Raw genomic sequence first — 20,518 nt, 5'->3', positions numbered from 1 at the left:
TGTGTTGCTGCTATGATGTTGCTTCTGCTGCTTCTGCTGCGTAGTTGCAAGTTGCTGCTGCAAATGCAAATTGCGAGTGACATTGGTCGCTTTGCTCGGGATGTTGGCGTTTTTTGCGTGCTTAATTGAAAATTGTGTTGAGGCGCTTCTAATGAATGGGAAAGTCAAAGACGTTCGTACTGGATGGCACTGGGAAAAATATATAGGCAATAATTAGTATAGATTTGTATAGATTTCAACATGTCTCAAGATAATTTGTTGATTATGATAATTACAAAGAGAAGCAGTTATAGTTATAGTATTAAAAGTTTACGTTAAGTACAAAACCTCAGCTTAAATCAAATATCTTATAATAGCAATCATATTATCGTTCTAGCTTTCAGTGCCTTTCTTTATTAAATTTAAAATTGTCAACTACATTTCCCCCATGTGCCCTCCCATCGCGATTTTTTTCCAATTAAAGCCAAATAAAACGCCGACTCACGTTGGAAAGCAGAAAGGAGCAGCAGGAGTCCAAGGAGTCCAAGGAGAACTTCCGCCTTCCGACGGGGTGGTTCTCGTTCCTTTGGCTGGACGCAGTGGAGGACTTCGGATCCGCGGTGTGTTTCCCTTGCCGCAGGCCACAAGAAACACAGAATCTCGCCGAGATCTTGACTGGGCCGCCTTTTGTGCGCAAAGACGTTCGACGGAGATTTCCCGCCAAAAAAGTTACGGGGGTTGCACAACGGGATCTGAGATCTGAGATCCCGGATGGATTTGGACTTGGCTGGCGATGTTGGTGGTGATGGTGATGTTGGTGGTGGTGGTGGGTTGCGATCGGGTGGGTCGGCGGTGGTGGGTTGGTGGTGGCGGCGGTGCTGCTGCTGCTGGGGTGGCGCAAGGACAACAATAAGGAGGCTGAGTTCTGAGAGGGCGAAAATAACGACGGTGACTGGGCCAAACCGTGGGAAGATTTCCAGCACAAAAGGCGAAGGAATCTCGCTGCGAAATTCCCTTGCAGCTGCACTCAAATCGCATTGAATGCGAAAAAAACAGATCTGAGCCGAGAACTTTTACTTTGATTGCCGTATTCAGGGGTTTTACTATACACATTTATTTCGTTTTCGGGCGTAGGCATATGCGACACTGAAGTGTACTTAGCGCACTCACACCACAGACAAAGCATTAGGCATTATTAACTTTATACAATAATTAATTGGTACGAAAGGTATGCGCAAATATACTTAAAATATTACTAAATGAGTTAAATGAGTGATATAGTAAGCGTAGCCAAGAAAGACTCGAATCTCATTAATATACTAATTTAGGTATCAGACCAGCTATTTCATTAGCATTTAAGCTGAATATAAGACATTTAATATGTGCTTGCAGATGGGTAACTCTAGCACAATAATTTTATGATGCCTATTTGTTAATAGCGGCTAATCCAAACATATAGTATTTCATCTACGAACAGCTTACAACGGCTTGAAAAATAATACGCCCTGTTGGCCACCAAAATACCGGGTGTATACAAAATATGTCGCCAGCTCGACGAACGACTTAATCAACAAATCAGCGATGTCAACCTGCGGATTGTGTTGGCTGCTGACTTCCCTTTCCTCCCTCTTCCCTTTTCCCCTCCAATACCCCGTGAAAAAATCACCTTCGCTATCGCTATGGATATATCTACATATATACCGATCGCCGATCGCCGATCTCCGATCACTTGGCCTACACCATTTTGGTTTCGTTTCTTTTGTCGCCGTCTCATTTTAATAACTCACAGATACATCTGCATATGACATGTGCATACATACAAACATCTACATAGATATGTATAAGCATGTGGCATATAACTTATAGCCAAACACCTACGTTCACTTTTGGCTCTTTGCAGTGCTTCTCTTTTTCGAAAGACCCACGAATTTTGTACGAATCGCGTAAACGCGTTTATTTTCCCTGCCCACAATCACACACACACACACACACACTTAGAGATAGTGGTGTGGGTTGAGTATCTGTGAGCGTGTGCGTGTGAGTGCGCCACTATTCGTTCATTCACAAATTGTGTTGTTGCTGCCTTGGCATGCTTTTGCTTTGCTTTGTTTTTTGTTTTTCGCTTTTTCTCAATTCAGTTTTGTTTTGTAAACACACACACACATACACACGCACACACCTGGATGGAGGCGCACACAGATACACTGACACCTCGGCAGCTGCGACACACACACAAAGAGCAAAGAGAGAGCGCTCTCTCTCTCTCTCTCTCTCTCTCGTGCATCAGCATTTCAAGTTCAGATATCGTATCTGTGAAGTTGTTTTGCCGGCATTTCGTTACTCGCGGCAGCCGAGAGAGAGAGAGAGTGAGAGAGAGCAAGACTGTTTCTGTGTGAGTGTGATACGTGTGTGTGGCGTAGGTGAGAGAGTTTATCCGGGGAATTTATCCGGGCCTTCAATGCGGCTCTAAATCAGTCTACTTCGTATTAGTATATTACTTCTTATAATGCAAGTTGGCCTATAGGCATGTTGGACATGAGTACAAATAAATGTCTAAAATGAACTAAATATATATTTAAGATACTTTTATAGCGTCATTACTTTTTGGCAAAATCAAATAAAAACCGTTAGCATTAAAAATGTGTTTTTAATTTAAAACGTAAATAAACAATGGCAATTGAAATGTAATTTACTAAAACATATTTCAATCATTTGTATCTACATCTTTAAAGATCGTTTAAACTTACAACTGTAACTCAAAACACTAATATATTGTTTCTAATGAATTAAGATAACTTTTTTATTTAATATATATTTTTGTTAACTGGTCGATATTAGTTTTTCAATACTAAAAATGGTTAAGAGAGCTTATCTATAACTATAGAGTATCTTAGATACTCTTATAGCTGGATACTTAACAGTTGGTAAAATACAATCATTCGCTTGCCGAGCAAAATAATATCTAATGATAAATGTGCTTAAGTAAATGAGTATCTTAATTTGCTCACCACCTTAAAAGTCGAAGTCAAATGAAAAGCCGTAAGTTAGGCCTCCTTTAAGTGACATACATGGCTCAAAGGATGCGGAAAGTGACCTAAAAGCTGGTTAACTTCCCAGTGGATTTAACCAACTTCTATTTGCCTTTTGCCTTCTGCAAGGCAGTGGTAAAGACACCCGCTTGGATTCGGATTCCGTGCTGGCTTATCTGCACATTCGGCGTTATATAACGCCAGTCGGTGGAAGTGGGAGGTGCCTATTCGCGGAGCTCAACTCGCAACTGGCGACCCAAAAGCGCCAAATGCAGCCGAGTGCCCCCATTGGCATAGAGTTTTGAGCAATTAGAAGCCCACGCAGCCATAAACAACAACTGCTCGGCGGGCGGAGAGTGGGAGGAGAAGCTCTTTCGAGCAGCTCCCACCGAGAAAAGCGCCACACACAAAAAAACAACTAGAGAAATCTCCACTGCGCGTGCTGCTCTTTCTCGCTCTCTCGCGACTTTATCCGGCGAATGAGAGGCCAACACTCGGCACCAATACACAGATGCCGATACAGATACAAATACAGCCGCCCGTTTGCCTCGGTGTGGGTGTCTCGCGGTGCGTTGGTATTGGTGCCGCTGGGTATCGCCGCTGCACGAGTGGCGATTCTACTCAGAAGTCAGTTTCTTGCTGGGCAGTGTCGGTTCAGGTTCATCGACGCTCCGCACGCGCTGCCGCGAATTCTTCAGTGCTGCAAACCCAAGACGCGTCTTTTTCGGACCCACAAAAAATCAAACAAAAATATATAGAAAATATATCCGAACGTAACGTAATCTTCGTAGTGGACCGCTTGCAGACTCCCCCTCCAGCCCGCCAACTCAGTAAGACTCCTTCTCGCTCTCCGCGAAGAGAGTTGCAGTGGTTGGTTTGGATAGGTATAGGTCTTGGTGGTTGTGGTTCGGTGGTGCCGTCGCTGCTGCCGAAGCTCTGCCGACGACGACGACGACGCCGACGACGACGCCACGTCGGGAAAACCAACCTCTTGCAGTGAAAATCTTTTCGTACGTTTTCGTTATTTGTTATTCGCACGTTGACGCGACGAGACCGCGAAACACGACAGCACGAAGCTGCAGCAACTGCAACTGCAACAGCGATCGCGCGTGCAACAACAGCAAATTGCAAATCTATATAGTGGCTATAGTCGCAAATAAAATAGTAATATTCGTAAAACTAAACTCGCCAAATCAGTTGAAACCAAGTGAAAAGTGTGTGTCTTACCAGCCCATTAAGTAATATAAATCAATTAAAGCCGCAAAACAACACACAATAAGCCAAACACGCAAACGCAGCATAAGCACAAATAATACATAGAAAAAAAGAAGTGTGATATTTTGATATTAGCAATTAGAGTTTACACAACATAACGCAGCCTACAAAAAAATATTTGTTAAATGTGTTGTTTGCCAACCCGAAGGCAAAAGCTACAAATTGGATAATGCTTGGATAATTCCGCTCCTACAAAAAACCTAAAGGTGAGTTCGCGAGATCGCTCAATTTGCCGACGGCTTAGTCATTTGGACAGCCAAAAAAAAATAAAAATTATAAACTGCCATCTCAGCTGTGTGTTGGTCGAAATGTGTCAAAAAGCTGAGCTCCAGTTACGACGTATGGGATCGGTTTACCATAACACTCAGCGTAATATCAGATCGAGGGGCTATATACTCGTAGTGAGCAAGTGCATAGTGGCTGCAATCGATTGCACCCATGAATGATGGACTGGTGATGAGTCCATATCAGCACGGGCCCCCTCCAGAGGCATCATCATTCTCATCCTCATCATCATCATGAACATCCCAATCCCAATCTCATCTCACTCCCATTCCCATTCCATATTGACTCTATCTATATTGACGTCAATCGCCGCGGCAACTTGACATCGCCGATCTGCAGATCGTGTGCCTGGCAAATTGACGCACACAAAAGCGAGTGCGATAGAGCCTGGGTAGATAGATAGTACTAGGACCCTTAGCCCCAGTTCCACTTTCAGTGCCACCTCCAATTCCACCTCCAGCTTCAGCTCCAGTTCCAGCTGCAGCTCCAGATTCCCACTTCCAGTTTTAGCCAGTCGCGGGGAATTTTAATTGCCCGTGATGGCCAAAAGCAGAGCTGCACACTCCCTCTGTCTCTCTATGTGAACTATGCCAATTGTCTACACCTGAGCTGAAGAACTGGCCGTCTGGCTGACAAATTTGTATGCACGCGCTTCAAAAGTGCAATATTAATTAATTCCAGCAACTCGAGACACGGGCAGCAGCCACAGCAACTGATCTGTATGCAGCAGAAGTTGCTACTTGCTGGTTGCAAGTTGCTAGTTGCTGGTTGCAAGCTGCTGGCAGTGGCTACTTAGTCGAGGCAATTAAATCGTATGTCATTCATTGGTAATTTATACCATTTACAGACATCTTACAGTCGATCTGGAACATGGAGGGGGCGGGGGTCCTTAAAGGACACTTCTCGGTTAATAGCTCCACGATGTTTTACACTTTGCACATTAGCATAGATTACTGCATCTACTGCAGTGCTGCTGCACCAAAATTCGTTTGCTTTGCTTTTGACCTGTCTGGCAAACGCCAATCGCCAATCTCCAATAGACAAACGCTTGATCGATCGCTCTAAACCGATTCCGATTCCGATGCGATCGGCGATAAATGCAACTTGCCATGAAAAGTGCTGCCTTAAATGGGCATTAGGCTATTGCACATTTCTCAATATGTCGAGTGATTTTTTCCCTGCTCCTCCAACGCGGCTGACTTATACGCACCGCACCTTATATGACGAACGGCGACGTCTGCCGCTGTCCCACTGCATTTGGCATATAAAACAGCCAAACAGCCGGACAACCACTTCGTGGTTTCCCCTTGAATGCAGTCGGTGGTGCAGTTTGGGGCGAAGGTGGTGAAGGTGTCTCGCCAGTTGGAACCTCACCCGCACGACGCCATTTCTCGAACCCCGATGTCAACTGCAATTTGCATTTTCCACACAAAAGTGCTCCACTCGCAGCTCCTGGCTCACTTCCCTAGAAAAAAGCGGGGGAAACACGGTGAAAAACAAAAGAAAATAAAGCAATATCCACTGTGGTCGACTTAAGGTCCCTGGTTCAGTGGTTAATTTATTTCTGACACAGCCTTAAATTAACAATTTTAATACAAACAACAAAAGAGCGCGCATTGAAATTGAGACGTTGAGTGGAAAAAAAATACAGAAAAAATACACAAATAAAATAAAAACACACACAAAAAATGCACACAATACGGGGAAAAAACAAAAAACCTTAAAAAGGAACAAAAAACATAAAATAAATTTACAGCAAAACAAAAAACAAAAAACAAAAGCGTGTGTTACAGAACAAAGGAGCAGTGAGAAATGGAAAGAGGAATGTGTGTAAAGTGAAATAAAATTCTGGCGCGTTAATTAACTTTAAACGATTGAAAACGAATTGATTTGCTGAAGCCATTTGATTTGGATTAGTCGTGCCCGATTCCGAAAATGCCACAGAGGTTGTGGAGGTGGCACCTCCAGCTCGAAGGGGTCAACAAAGCTTTTTGGCCGAGAGTTGCCAGGCCGGGCTTAAATTAAAATTCAATCATCACGTGTGCGTTAAAAGAGACACACCACATCGCCCCACCACACCATCACAATCAGACAGATCATTGGAGATGTTAATTGGAATGCGTTAAACAATAAAACAAAGACTGCCATGTCTGCCATGTCTGCCACAGTTGCCAACTTAACACCGAGTGACTTAACACCTTTTCGATCTGCGGTTAATGCCGACATCCAGCATCTTCGACATCTGATAGGACCACATCGCTATTGGCCCTGGACGGACATGCGTCGTTATCATGCATTTGATAAACGTTTTGTTTTTCATTAGAGCCTCGCCGCGGAGGAGGAGATATCAAAGATGCGCTCCGGTTCGATCACACCCCTTCAATTAGCAGGGAGTTCAACTCCAGTTTCTCGGAACTTAAGACGGCCTTTCGGTCCCAGATAATACTAAGTCGAACTTCTGTGTTTGGGTAGCTATTAGGAAATGCCCATTCATAACTTGAAGTTTTGATATAATATTTATAGTAATTTTTGTAGTAAAATTCAGATTGCGGCACACACCGGAAATATATGAAACATGAAATAAAGTGCCTGTATCAATCAGTTATAAATTCTGCTTGCGATAAAAAGAACTTTAAGCTAAATTCCCACAACTACATTCCAACCACATTGACAGGATGTCATTTTCTGACATTAAATTTAAAACAAACACTTTATATCTGCGAACCTTTAAGATTCCCTGAATAACCGCAGTATTATCGGCGGATTTGGTAGTCTGCGGCTTTCTTTCTTTCCTTAGATAGTCGAGTCCCCACCGCGGGCATTTTTGTTTCATATATATTTAGTTTTTTTGGCATATCTGACGAACGCACGCAGTCCTCAATGAAGTGAATTATATTTTGTCGGTGGGGCCACCGCCGCAGCACGTACTTGAAAACAACTTTTAATCTCGAGTAGTTTCAATTAACGTCATTGGACTACATAGATCGCTGATTACGCTTTGAATGAGCATTAAATGTATATTTGTATGTACAAGTATGTATATGAATAAATGCGGAGTGTTTGAGCTATGACTATTGAAAATATATGAACGAAACGAAAACAAAGTTAAAATCGTGAGCGAAGATTGCGCGATTGCGGCCACCCACCGCACATGGTCGTCTGTTATCGGGTGGGGGAAATGCTATATATATACATAATACACCATATACGCACATATAGCCGCCCGATCCGGTGGGGCTATCTGTCCTTCGATTTACGTCACAGCTCGCGTCGCAATTCATGAATTTCTCGCCTCGAAATAACGAACTCAATTCTATTTACCGGACGCCCACTTTTGAGTGGGTGGTTGGGCGAGTTTGGTGGTTGGATGGGTGATAAGCAGGCGTTTGATAAGCACTTGGAGTGGTCAGTGGGTGTGGGTGGGATCGAGTTAGGAAATTTACGGGCCATTGCATAAAGCCAACTGATTACTTCTGAGTCAGCCACCAGAAAGACACTCGCAACGTGCAGATCTTTCGATTGTTGTCGCCGTTTTTTTTATTATTTTTTTTTTGATTAGGCCAACTCATAAACGTGGAAAACCTGTTGCGCGACGGCCAGTTTTCCAGCTGGAAATTTGAAAATATTTGCAATTCGCTTTAAGCTGGGCCAATATTTTCGCCGAGTTTATAAGCGCAAATGTCTGTCACATAAAACTTAATTGTAATGTTTGTTTACGAGCTCCACATGCCGGATTTCCAGACAAGACCCCCCAAAAAAATAGAAACCACCCACCCCCAAGCTAATGGCGTCCATAAATCCAGCGAGTATCTCAAATATGAATTGCACTTTAATTTGGAATCTTTCGGATCGCGGCGAGTGCCTAATTTATGTAATACCCCCTGCTGTTTGTCATTTCACTTGGTCGCGGAGGAAAGTTCCTCCAAATTGTTTTAAGTAAGCGACAGCGTTAAAACAACAACAACAAAAAACGGAATAATAATAATAAAGAAATATCTTCATGCCAACAAATCCATTACACTCAAGTGCGCGACAACAGCAACAGCAAATAAATAAAAATACACGAGTGTGTGCCTGTATGTGTTTACGCACGGACAGTGCGATGAGTGTGTGTGCGTGTCGAGTTAAAAAAATTAACCGAAATTTTATTAGTATTTGCGCAAGCGCAAGCCAAAGTCAACCTCAAATATTTGACGACCAGCGTTGACCAAAAGAGCCCGACTTTTTCGAGGGGGAGGGGCATCTGCATTCTGGAAGACTCTCTTCTGGCGGGAAGATTTGGACCTGGTCCATAGAGCCAGAGACAGAGAGCCCAGCGCACAAGCCAAGCAAAAGGCAATTAGAGTTGACACTTTGGGATTTTCGGTTGTTTCTCATTTTTCCCTCTGACGATGATACCCGGTATTTTTGTGCTGCTTAGTTTATACTTTTTTAACCAGATAAATAATACATAAATACATAAATTCATAGCTTTATTAGCAAACTGTCTTAAACTTAGCTGATGAAATAACCAGTTTATCTTTGTGTCATATAAACACTCCATACACCCCCACACACATTTATTGAGTATAACTTTCGGCATTTACTTTTATAAGTAACATTATTTATTGGCCCCTCGGCATTCACAACAATAGATAAGTCGTTACTGACTTTTCGAATAAAATGTAGATTTATGGCCATGTTTCTCCTGGTGGCTAGCTACAATCATTTAGGCTGCATATTAAAGTAGATAACTTTTGGCAAACACAAACGTTTTTGATTTATAGCCAGCATTTAAATATGAAATATCTACCTATAAACTAGTATAAATTTCACACTACAGGGTGTCAGAGTGTGCTCATCATCAGCACATTCAAGCTTCTGCCGTCTTTGTTTTAGCGACTTCTCGAGATCCCTGAGTTCCCTGAGTTCCCTGAGATCCCTGGCTTCCAAGGGTCCAAATATGAGGCACCGCTGGAGCGGCTCATCTCCGCTGAAGTCCAGTCAGCTCTGGTCAGTTTTTGGCCAAGGCTTAGTGGTGATGATGATGGCGTTGACGTGCCCAGGGGACAGTTTAATTTTCACTAGACATTGCCCACTTAAAAACCATTTTCACTTGAGACGTGACCGCTCCGCCAGATCTTCTTCTTTTGCCCGTCTAATGTTCGGAGTTGGTCTTGGGTTTTTGTTTTTTTTTTTTTGGTTTTTGGTATTCGCTGTTGGGCCCCGGAGTTTTTAAGCCTTGGTCCGGGGGATCTGTTATTTATGGATCAATATTGACGCAGCAGCCGGGCGGCGGGGCGAGAAATATCTGTAAAATAGCCAGGCAACATTGTAAACAAAGTGTAAGCCGCTTTGTTGTTGCCTCTGGCAACAACGACACCTCCCAAAACCCCCCATCTCTCTCTAAAACAGACTGTAGTCTGTAGAAAAGAGTGCCACAAAGGCATTTTTCAAATCCGATTTTTCTACCGATCGAAAACAATGCAAACCCATCGATGACAATCACAATGCGGCTGGCAGGTGGAAAATAGAAAAATGCAGGGGGAGTGTCCGCGCCATAACACTCATTTAATCATAAATTTGTCGCGCGATTATTTTTACAGTTTTTCGTGTTTCGTTTTTTTCTACAAATATTAAAATATTAAGTATCTGGCGAGTGAGTCCAATAAGTTAAGGTCTCAATGCCTGACTTATGGTTTTAGACTTCAATCCGATGTCGGTGGAATATGTAAATGACTTGTTATTATTATGTTTATGCATATTTCCAGCGGCTTTCGTCTAACAAATGTGTTTCTTGTTTGTTTATTTGTTTTCTATTTATTTCACTGTTTTTTCTTTTTTTGCTGATACGCGTGTGCTTAAGCTGGGCTAGTATACATTTCCCCCGTTGAATTTTTAAGTGACTCCACTTGAGCACAGGAAAAAAGGGAAGCCTGTTGAGTTCTGTGAGCTGATTTCCGCTTGCAATTTCGATTCGACAACAAAGTGCAGAAAAAGTGAAAAAAAGAGCCCAGAAACGCAGGAACGCAAAGGGCTGAGGTCTCCAAATTCCAAGGCGTTCTACCTTGCCTGTTCGTATTTTTTTTGTTCGCTGAATTCACTTGGAGAATTTGTGGCAGCGGCAACAAGAGAAATGCATTGCCACAGAAACCACAAGGAATTGTTTCTCACGCTCGCTTCAAACTTCAAGAACGGGCCAGGATCTCGCAGGGAAACGACACCCACGACAGGCGACAGGAGACAGGAGACTAAGGTCCAGAGAATCAGAGAAGCAGAGATCCAGAGATGGAGAATCGGGCTGGGAGACAACCATTCCACTTGACTGAAAGAAATTCCTGAAAGCCGCTTTCCGACCAATAAAGTCTTATTATATACTCATCAATTCAGCAGCAGATAAAAGTCAAAAACTTTGAGATACGCTCACGCTGGATGTCGTCGATGCCGACTAAGGCACAAGTCAGATAAATTATAATTAAAGCAGACGAAGAAAAGGAGAAGACACGCCAGAAGACACATGGACACATGGACACACCAGGGGCATGGGAGGGGTTTGCTGGGGCTCTGATGTCAGAGCGTATTTAAAATACGAGTAGAACCACTTGCATTCAAAACGCCGACGACGCCGACGACGCCACACGACCCGAAACCCAAACCCAAACCCAAAGCTAAAGCCAAACCAAAACCAAAACCAAAAACTAAAAAACCGAAACTCTGGGCCAAGTCGCAAAGCCAGGCTAAAAACCGACGGTTAAACAAAACAAATAAAGAGCCAAAGAGGCGCAGACGTCGCATAGAATCGGGCTTCAGTCAGCGGCAAGAAAACACCTGTCAAACTGGTCCAAAAGAACAAACTGCGAGGGGCGACAACAGAGAACAACTGAAACAGAAACTCGGCGAAACAGCAACTGGGGATAATGACTTGGAAAAGGATGGATCCCAAATCCCACATAGCCCATATGATGACAATGATGATGATGATCGTGATTTTCAGGCATGGTGCCCCACAAAACGGATATGCAGCATGAAAAGAGGCCCGAAACTGATTAGCCGGTTATTGATTTAATTGAAAAAATTGAAAAAATGGGAAAAAAAAACAGCAGAACCTAAAACGGAAGTTATTACGCAAGCTGATTTTATTAGATTAGATGATGCTGCAGATTTTCCCTTTCTTCCAGTCGACTAATTGCGGCCGAAGCTCTTTTCCCAGGCACGAGAAAACTAAGCAGGAAATGTCGGATAAGTGCGGGGAGTGCAGGAAAAACGAGTGTCAGTCTGGGGAGGAGGAGGAGGGGTGCACTAAACTATTTCCCACAAAATCCTTTCAATTAGCAAGCACGCAAAGCCAAAAAAGCCGAGTGCAAGGACAAAGTTTAACAGCTTGACTCAAAGGAGAGCGATACAGATACAGAGATACTGGCACAATCAAATTACCAAACTAATCGCATGCAAAAGGCGAAACAAGTTAAATGTGTCTTACTTTTCAGCTTTTGGGGGAGTGTTTTCCGCTGGCAAGAAAGTGAAATGCAAAATGGGAAAACCGGGGGAACTTGGCGCAGTTAAAGGCGTTATGCAAAACAACTGCAGTGCGTGCGTGTGGCAAAAAAGTTTCCTACAAAAGTGGGGGAGCTAAATGACGTTGCCATATACATACACAGAATGGAGTTGGAAAAGGATACAGAGGGAACTTTGGTCGACAGGCGACAGGAAGTGCGCAAAATGCCACAACTTACGACCGCATTGTGCCTCCAATGTGCTAAGGAGTTCTGCCCTCTTAAGCTATCTCTTTCACGTTTGATTTCCTTGCGTTTCGCTCGTTTCGCTGCATTTGCTGCATTTTCTGTTTTGCTGTTTGCTGTTTGGCCAACAACTATTAAAGTTGTTGCATGTTTGGAGCTTGTAAACAAGCTTGTCGCTTCGGCCTATAAAGTAACAAAATATTATTAAATTAAAACTGAAAGCAGTGGGGAGTGGTAGCGTGAGGCTGAAGGCGTGACTCCACCCACCAAAAACACCAATGCCGCAGCTCTCTGCATTTCAGCATACGTACGAGTATACGTGCTTATATATATGTATGTATGTGTGTATATATGGCAGCATAATTATGGATTGGCCAGGGTATGGCGATGACCACGTCGACTGGTCATTAACTGCCTGATGAGCCAAGAAAAAAGGGGCTGGGGAGTGGCACAGTAGCCAATGCCAAAGTGGCAGGCACTCTTCTCTAGGAGTTACTCGCAGCAACCTGCCCCTGGGCCGCATAAATAATTATTAGCAATTGTCTGCAGGTGCAACAGCAACTTGCAACTAGCAACTTGCGACTGGAAGTGGCAGCGGCAGCGGCAGTAGCAACCTGCTTGGGCCACTCGAATTGCACTCTGCAATTTGAGCATTTTTCACATTGCCCCGCTGCGGCCGCCAAAAACAAAAGACTCAAGCAACGAACTCGACAGGACCAACAGCACTCTTTTTGATGCTCTCTCTCTCTCACTGCCTCTCTTTCTATCCTGCTCTGCCGCTTAATGGCCCGAATGAGGTCAAGGGGTTGGGGGTGGTGGTGTTGGCTGGCCACCCACAGACTCCGGTGCAGTGAAGAGCACCAGGTAGCCAAAAAGACATCAGAAAACCCTTTCGAATGCTGTAAAGCCACTCGAATAAGTTCAGGGGGTTTTGAGGTAGGTAGAAATTATTAACTGACATTTTAATGATGATAATGATGAGGCCCCGTTGACGCTGCCCCTGCAACTGCGTCGGTGGCTAGACATAATGCCCCTCTTTCTCCTCTTTCCCCTCGTCTGCCCCCCTTTCAGACAATCCCCTCCAATGAAGTAAACAGGTACGGTCGAGTGAAAATCTTGGCCAGTTTTGTTGATGCTACATCGGCGTGATTTTTATCAGCTCAACTCGACTGGCGCCAGCTTCATTTTCAGCCAGCCGCTGTCCCTTCGTTTTTTTTTTTTGGGCAGCAGAAGCCACTGTTGCCCCACACCCAGCTCAAAAGTAAAGAGTAAAGAATAAATAAATAACAAAATTCGAATGGAGGAGTGCATAAAAGCTATGAATTTTAATTGATTTTTTTTCGCTCTAAACAAAGCTCGGGAATGCCGTAGAAGTTGTAATTCATTTCAGCTTTCGTTGCGCTTGTAAAGATTCCCCTTTTATTTTTTTTGCTTTTAACTTATTTTTACCGCTCTGCGTCTGCTGCTGCTGCAGATGAAGCATGAAAATAAGTTTCGAGCTGCACAGAGAGGAAATGTGGGTCAATTTGGGTAACTTACTGCAATTTGCCAAGGAACAAATAATTTATTAAAAGAATCAAGTGTTGTTCTTTTGTGTGGTTTCTTCAGTTTAACTTGATAAATTAGCATGGCTGCATTTTGTTCAGTGTATCTGTTTCCTCTCTCTCCATTCTACCTTTGTGGCTAATTTTCGAGGCACCCACAATTCGCTGCAGCAGGACTCATTGTCAGTTTGGCGTGGCAGCGTCTGTTTGCAACATGCTTAATGTCATGCAACAACAGCCGCAGCAGCAGCAGTAGATGCTGCAACAACAACGCACTGTCACTGTCATGCATCATCATCGTGGCGGAGTTACTCGGAGTCTGCTGTTTGAAAATTATTGCATGTCTCCGGGGCCGGCAAACTGCAACCTGCCAGAGGAGCAGACGGCAAAGGAGACGACTCCCAGTGAGTGATGCGATTATCTGCAAGATTCGCTTATCTACGGTGATCCATCAGACGCAGTCTGCAGTCTACAGTCTGCAGTCTACAGTCTACAGCTTGCAGTCTGCAGTCTGCAATTCTGAGATCCTGTCCAGCCTTCTGGCTTTCGTGCAGAAATGCAGATCCACAGAGGAAATGCGTAGCCTGCGCGGGCGTCCGCCTTATAAATTAGAATGTGCACTGTGCGTATGCTCAGGTATCTGGGTATCTCAGTATCTGACGGATACCACTCCGCGTGTGTGCATTACGAGTGTGTGTGTGTTTTTAATTTACTCTTTATGGCCAGGCTCCCACGGTTGAGCGGAGTGAGCAGAACTTGACCACCTGAGATGGCGATGGCCAGCACCCGCTAGCCAGAAGTTGTTGCCAGTTGCCAGTTGCTTTTTGCGGTTGCTGCCAGGAAGCTGACTTTGGGCTTGGTTAAAGTAAACCACAGTGGGTTGCCACTTTTTTCAGTCTTACTTTTTTGCCTTTTTTTTTGTTGACTTTGATTGAAAGTTGACACAGCCAAGCGTTGAAAACCACATCCGTGGAAGGGGCCTACGCAGCAGCAGAAGAAACAGCAACAGCAGCAGCAGCAGTAACTCTTGCATCTCTATGCAAATGCAATTAGTTTTTGATTAAGTTGTAGGCTGCCAAAAAAGAAAAATAGTGGAGATTCGCCGGAGAGACACTGGCACTGCACCCAAGGTACACTTAAGCGCAGAGCCAAGCGACAGACCGTTAAATTGTTGCAATTACCATTGCGATGTTGCTGCCGTGCCACCGATGCTGCTGCTGTTGCAACGCCGCCATATTGCTGGTAAAACAATATGCAAACTCGCCTTTGGTGTGTGCTGAAGTGGGTGTGTGCCTTTTTTCTAGTGCTTTGTGCTGCTGTGTGGCAGCTACTGTTGCTTGGGGCAATTGTTTAGCACGCGCTGCTAATTTTGCGCCGCTGCTGTTGTTGCTGTTGCTGTTGCAGCTACTGATGTTGCTGCCAGGCAGCAATTTCTACGTTGCATGCACGCCTCGTTGATTGTAGTAGGTGGTCACCCTCGCCACATCGCTGGCAATCATTTTAATACCAGCTCTTTCGCTGGTCAGTCCGAGGTTCTATGTAATTTATGCCCGCAACTAATTGCATTTGAAAGTTTAACTGCAAAAGTCAAACGGTTTCCAGATATGTACGTGCATGCCATAACCCAAAAAGCTTCGAATATAAAAATTCCCACCGTAGCTCTGAAAAATACAAAAAAATCTGAAATAGATTTTCCCTGTTGCGTGGCTCATTTGAAATTCGAATTTCAATAACGCACACAAAACGATGTTTATCTGGGGTTTCAGTTCAGTTCAGTTTGGTTTGGTTTTTTCTTATTTTTTTGAGTAGGCGTTGTCGAATAGTTTCGAGTGCCTTGGTCCAGTTCACGCACAGAGATTCAGTTTGAAGATTGAAGAGGCCAAGGTTCGTGAGATAAGAGTGGCTTCTGGCTGTTGTTGTGGGGGTGCGATAAGGCGGAGCCAGAGTTTATCAGCGTTACCAGTTGCGGCGCAGCTGTGCCACCGATACAGATGCAGATACCCCACACTCGTATTGTGCCAACAAGTTTTCAATTCCGATTTTGGTTTTGGTTTTGGGCTGCATATTTGTTAAGGTCGCACAGCTGCTGGAAGTTGGAAACTGGTCGGTCACATTGCTGCTGGTCATATGCCACATGCAACCGCAACACGCCGTGCTGCATGCCTAATTGCAACAGGTGGCAATCGACTCGGCTGCACCCGCCTGCAACATGTCGCAGCTACGCCAGCAACATGCCAATTAGCGGCCAAAACAAAGCACCCGCACTCACTGCGATGCAAATCATGTTGACAATACTTGTTATAAACTGCTCAAATTGCTTGAAGAATTAGCAAATAATAGCCGCAATTGTCAGGTCCAAAAAAGGCAGCAGCCACAATTGCAGTCTGACATTTGTTAGTTTTTATCGCCGTTGTTTCCAGCTACTGTGTATTAATGAGCAGAATTGAGCTGAACAGAAAAAAAATGGTAGAAATTATAATTTATTGAAGGCAATCCCAAGCGCTTCCCCCATCAATCAGTTTCGAGATACGATTGGCAATCAGACGGCGGCATTTAGCTCCTTCTGTTTGATATCTCTTTCTTTGGCCAATTTTTACGGTGGCCGACACGCCCACTTAATTTGGCCGTGTTTGTGGGTGGTAACCGCTCTTTTTCGGGAGGGGGCTAATTTTGTGGCTAATATTAAAACACTTCAATCAATCAATGTCTTTTGGTTGCGGGGGGAAACCCCCTTTTCAATATACATACATATCTATAGGTAGCTCCACCAAAAGTTGGCCACATTTTCATTAAATCGCCAAGCAGTCTGAGAACCAAGCGATCCGATCGCTATTTGCCTAGACCATTAAATATTTATGAGCCAGCCAGCCGGGCCGAGAGTTTTGTCCAACCTGCCAACTATTTCCAGCTTGATTAATGATCTCCGCGCCCGCTCTGTGTTCTGCTTTAATTACCACCGCAATTAGCAGCTGAAAAATCAGCTGAAAAGTCGGATGAAAAATCCGCTCTGCCAGCGAGCTGCCACAATTTGTCATAGCACACGGCTGCGTGGCACATCATCGCAAATCGCCAAAAAATCCGCAATCTCTAACCAGCTCCTCGCCATTTCTCCTTCCAGACTATGCCAGATCTGCAGCGATTGGACGACACGGCCACCGTCTAAGTCACAGAGGTGAGTTTGCCACACCAGCCAGCTGCTGATGCAGCTTGCTTTTTTTCTGTTTTATTGCTGTTTTTTTTTTGGCTGCGAATGACAACCCTGGCCTGGCGATCGCAACTCCAGCTGGCCGGCCAGGCAACCTTCGCAAAAAGCTGAAACGCATTTTGAATTTAATGCGTGCGACGAGGACAGCACCCAGGGGGGTGGGGGTGTGTACAGGGTAGCTCCCCTTCGGATCGATCATGTGCGTCTGTGGGGCTGTCCAACTTTGCCACAGCTTTGCCACAAGCCAGTGTCGTCAATCAGTGGTGGTATCAGATGGAACTGTGCGATGCTTTCCAAAAATAATAATATTAAAAACAAATAAATCGGAAATGCCGGCTAGCATTGTGGGGGAAACCAATAAATTGAAACGATAAGAATTACTATTTTTAGACACAAGAAATTATCAAGCTCAGTTCTTGGAAAAACCTTTCTTGGTGAAAGGCGCTTCCGGACATGCCACAGGAAATATCAGAAGTTTATCCGGAAATATCGGAAATGGTTTAGAAAATATCAGAAATTTATTAGAATTTATTATTATTTATTAGAATTTATCAGAAAATATCGGAAATGTTTTAGAAAATGTCAGAATATTATCAGAAAATATCGGAAATGTTTTAGAAAATATCTTAAATTTATTAGAAGACATCGGAAATGTTTAAGAAAATGTCAGAAATTTATCAGGAAATATCGGAAATGTTTTAAAAAATTCAAGAATTACATCAGAAATGTTGTATGCCAAATAATAGGTTTGAAAATAAAGGCTAACTTAAACACATGCCACATCTATGCACATATAAGGGGCAAGATCGTAAGACCCAAACTATCGCACCCTGTATCTCAGCTATCGGCTCCTGCGTGAGTGGCTGCGTGTATCGTTCTGCAGGTGCACCACTGGTGGGGGCGTTGGCTCGACGTGGACGACCTTCCCGCCAAAGGAATCGCCGGCTGCCATTGAAAGCGAGTGAAGCTGAGCACTCTAGACGGATTGCCAAGTCTCGTCTCGTACGCGATCGTATAAAAAACATGAAATGAAAAAATATAGTGGAATGAAAATAAAACGATGCAAGCCAGTGCAGCTGGAACTGGCCACTTTTGAAGATTAATTGCTCGCGACAGTCGCAAGTCGCAAGTGGCGAGCTGGCGAGGCTGCCCCCTGAAGCTGCTGCTGAATTCGCTGCTGCCTCCAAAAGCTGGCAACCTGACCATAAAAATCGGCATTTGTTGCCAACACAGAGCACACAAATAAGCAAAAAAATAAATAAATAAAAAATTAACATGACGTCAACGACAAGCGCACAACAACAGCTCAATTGGCCAGCAGCAGACGAACAGACGAGTGCGACCTTTGCGATTTGGCCTGTTGGCCAGTTGGCCAGTTGGCTGGCCAGTGGCGATTAAGGCCAGAAAAGCGTTCCACACATGTCCGAATGTTCCAATCTCTGGCTAAGTAATCCATCGCATGGCGAGAGATTTCTTTTGACACGCCCCGCGTTTTTCTTTGGGTGTCATCACATTCGCTTTTCGATTTTTTACACACTCAGTTGAACTTTTTTGTTGCTGGCTTTTCGCGATTTTTTCGCAGCGTTTTTGGAATTTTTTGCTGCGATTTTTGCGTCTCGTCGGTCGGTGGCGGCGCTTTATTCATAAAATCCGTCAGCTGCATGAAATACAGCTTAATTAACAAAAAGCCGAGAGAAAAGCCGCAGCAGCACGCAGCGGAGGCGCAGTTCCATTCATTCAATCGCCCATTGAACAACGCCGGAGTCTCTTTGGTTTTTGGTTTTTGGTCTTATTTGTGCGCCCCGAATAATTCATTTGTCACCACAATATCGCCATAATTGTGTTGTGAGATACGGATTCAGTTTGAGAAAACGGAACGGTACGCAAACGGTAAATACACACACTCGCGAGGCCCATAAACAAACGAGTCAAATTACAAGCGAATGAAAGCAATTAACACCTGCCGCTGATGATTCCACACCACACCATCGATCAATCGATCTCGAAAACACACACGAGCTGCATAAATTAGTGGCGTCCAGCAGCATAATTGTGTGTTCTTTCAAGCGATCCGGCGAAATTAACATATCAAACACAGCATAATTGCGCTTTAATCGCGCCACGTTCCCCAAAAACTAAAACTTCCAAAAAAATAAAGCTGCTGCCAGTGGGAAAAGTAAGGCTTGAAACTGTGAAAATTAATGACTTTCAAGGGCGCCCCGTCGTGCAGACTGAATAGAAAAATAGTCAAGGAAGCTTAAGGTCATTTTCTATCTTCAGTGACAACAAAGATTATTTTAAATGGCTCCCAAAAGCCTGCACTTTGTTAGGGAAATACTTCTCTGGGAGTCGGAAAAATATGTTAAAATGTTTTGTGTTTCTAAATGAAAAGGAATTGATAGTATGATGGAGTGATTGGTTTCGAAAAATCATGAAAAATAATTCCCAATGAGCAACAGTTTTAAAAAGCTTTAGAAATATTCAAAAAAATATGTAAAAGCACGCTTTAAAAGATTCTTAATTCATTATGATAATCCATTCTCTTTTCGGTTTCCTTAACAATTTAAACAATTTATTTCATTTGCTACGTTTGCAGTGCGTTTTACACAAGACTTGAGCGCGTTTCTGAACGCCTGACGTTCGTCGAAAGGCCTCCCGACCCCCAAGCTCCCCCATGATCCCCCATGCTCCCCCAAATCCCCTCGAGAAACCCCCGCAGTCCCTGAGTTGAAACCCCCTTTCTGGAATCTTGGACTCGTATAATGCAAAGTGACAGCAACGGCTTGTAGGCAATCAAAATGCGAGCCAAAACACGCGCAGGTTTGCAATTGTGTATGGTTGTTGTTCGCTTGCCTTGTTGTTGTTGTTATTATTATATTCGTTGTTGTTTTTATTGTTGTTGTCGACTCCACCTGGCAACGCAAATTGAAAGAACTTGTTGCAGTCAACGGGGAAAAAATTGAATGCTTTGCACTTGCCTTTGCGGTCACACAAAACAGCACTCAGAAAAAGCAGAAAACTCAGTAAGCTCTGAAGAAAAAAACGAAGAAAACTTCGAGATATTGGCTGGTGCACTTTTGGTGGTTACAACTATTGATTACATGCCAAGGAACGGCTCACATTACCGGAGCAGCAGACCCCAGTAGATGCGGGTGTTGCTGTTGTGCCACATGCAACATGCGGCGATATGTTGCTGCTGCAACAACCCAGCGGCAGCAGCAACATCGAATGGAGTCTGTAATTAATGCGGGAGCCTGCGCTGACATTTTGAGAAATTTATTGCTCCAAGTGGATTTATAGTCTGCGACATTTTATAGTTTTGGCCCCGAGGAGCCTGCGGTTAACCGAGCGATACCTGCGAGGATCCACCAGAACCACCAAGATCCACCAGATACCTCGGATCCCCCAGATCCCTCAGATCCACCAGATCCCTCAGATCCACCAGATCGAGCAGATCGATGTGGGAACTGCGAACTGGGAACC

General features: G+C 44.1%; 1 protein-coding gene across 2 annotated transcripts in view; it reads left to right on the top strand.

Moving 5' to 3' along the window:
* The first annotated feature begins 3,662 nt into the window (after positions 1-3,662).
* The window catches only part of LOC122617592 (B-cell lymphoma 6 protein homolog), a 29,067-nt gene continuing 12,211 nt past the window's right edge, over positions 3,663-20,518 (top strand). The window contains exons 1-2 of one of the 2 annotated variants that reach the window (XM_043793511.1): positions 3,663-4,489; positions 16,949-17,002. The gene's annotated coding sequence lies outside the window, so the exon portion shown is untranslated. Of the gene's footprint in view, positions 4,490-16,948; positions 17,003-18,906; positions 18,915-20,518 lie in introns of those variants that run through there. The other variant, XM_043793512.1, reaches the window with a different exon arrangement.

This window comes from Drosophila teissieri, chromosome 3L, assembly GCF_016746235.2.
Source record: "Drosophila teissieri strain GT53w chromosome 3L, Prin_Dtei_1.1, whole genome shotgun sequence".
Taxonomy (NCBI): domain Eukaryota; kingdom Metazoa; phylum Arthropoda; class Insecta; order Diptera; family Drosophilidae; genus Drosophila; species Drosophila teissieri.
Note: the sequence above shows the minus strand (reverse complement) of the source record. Positions and strands in the feature narration are given on the sequence as shown.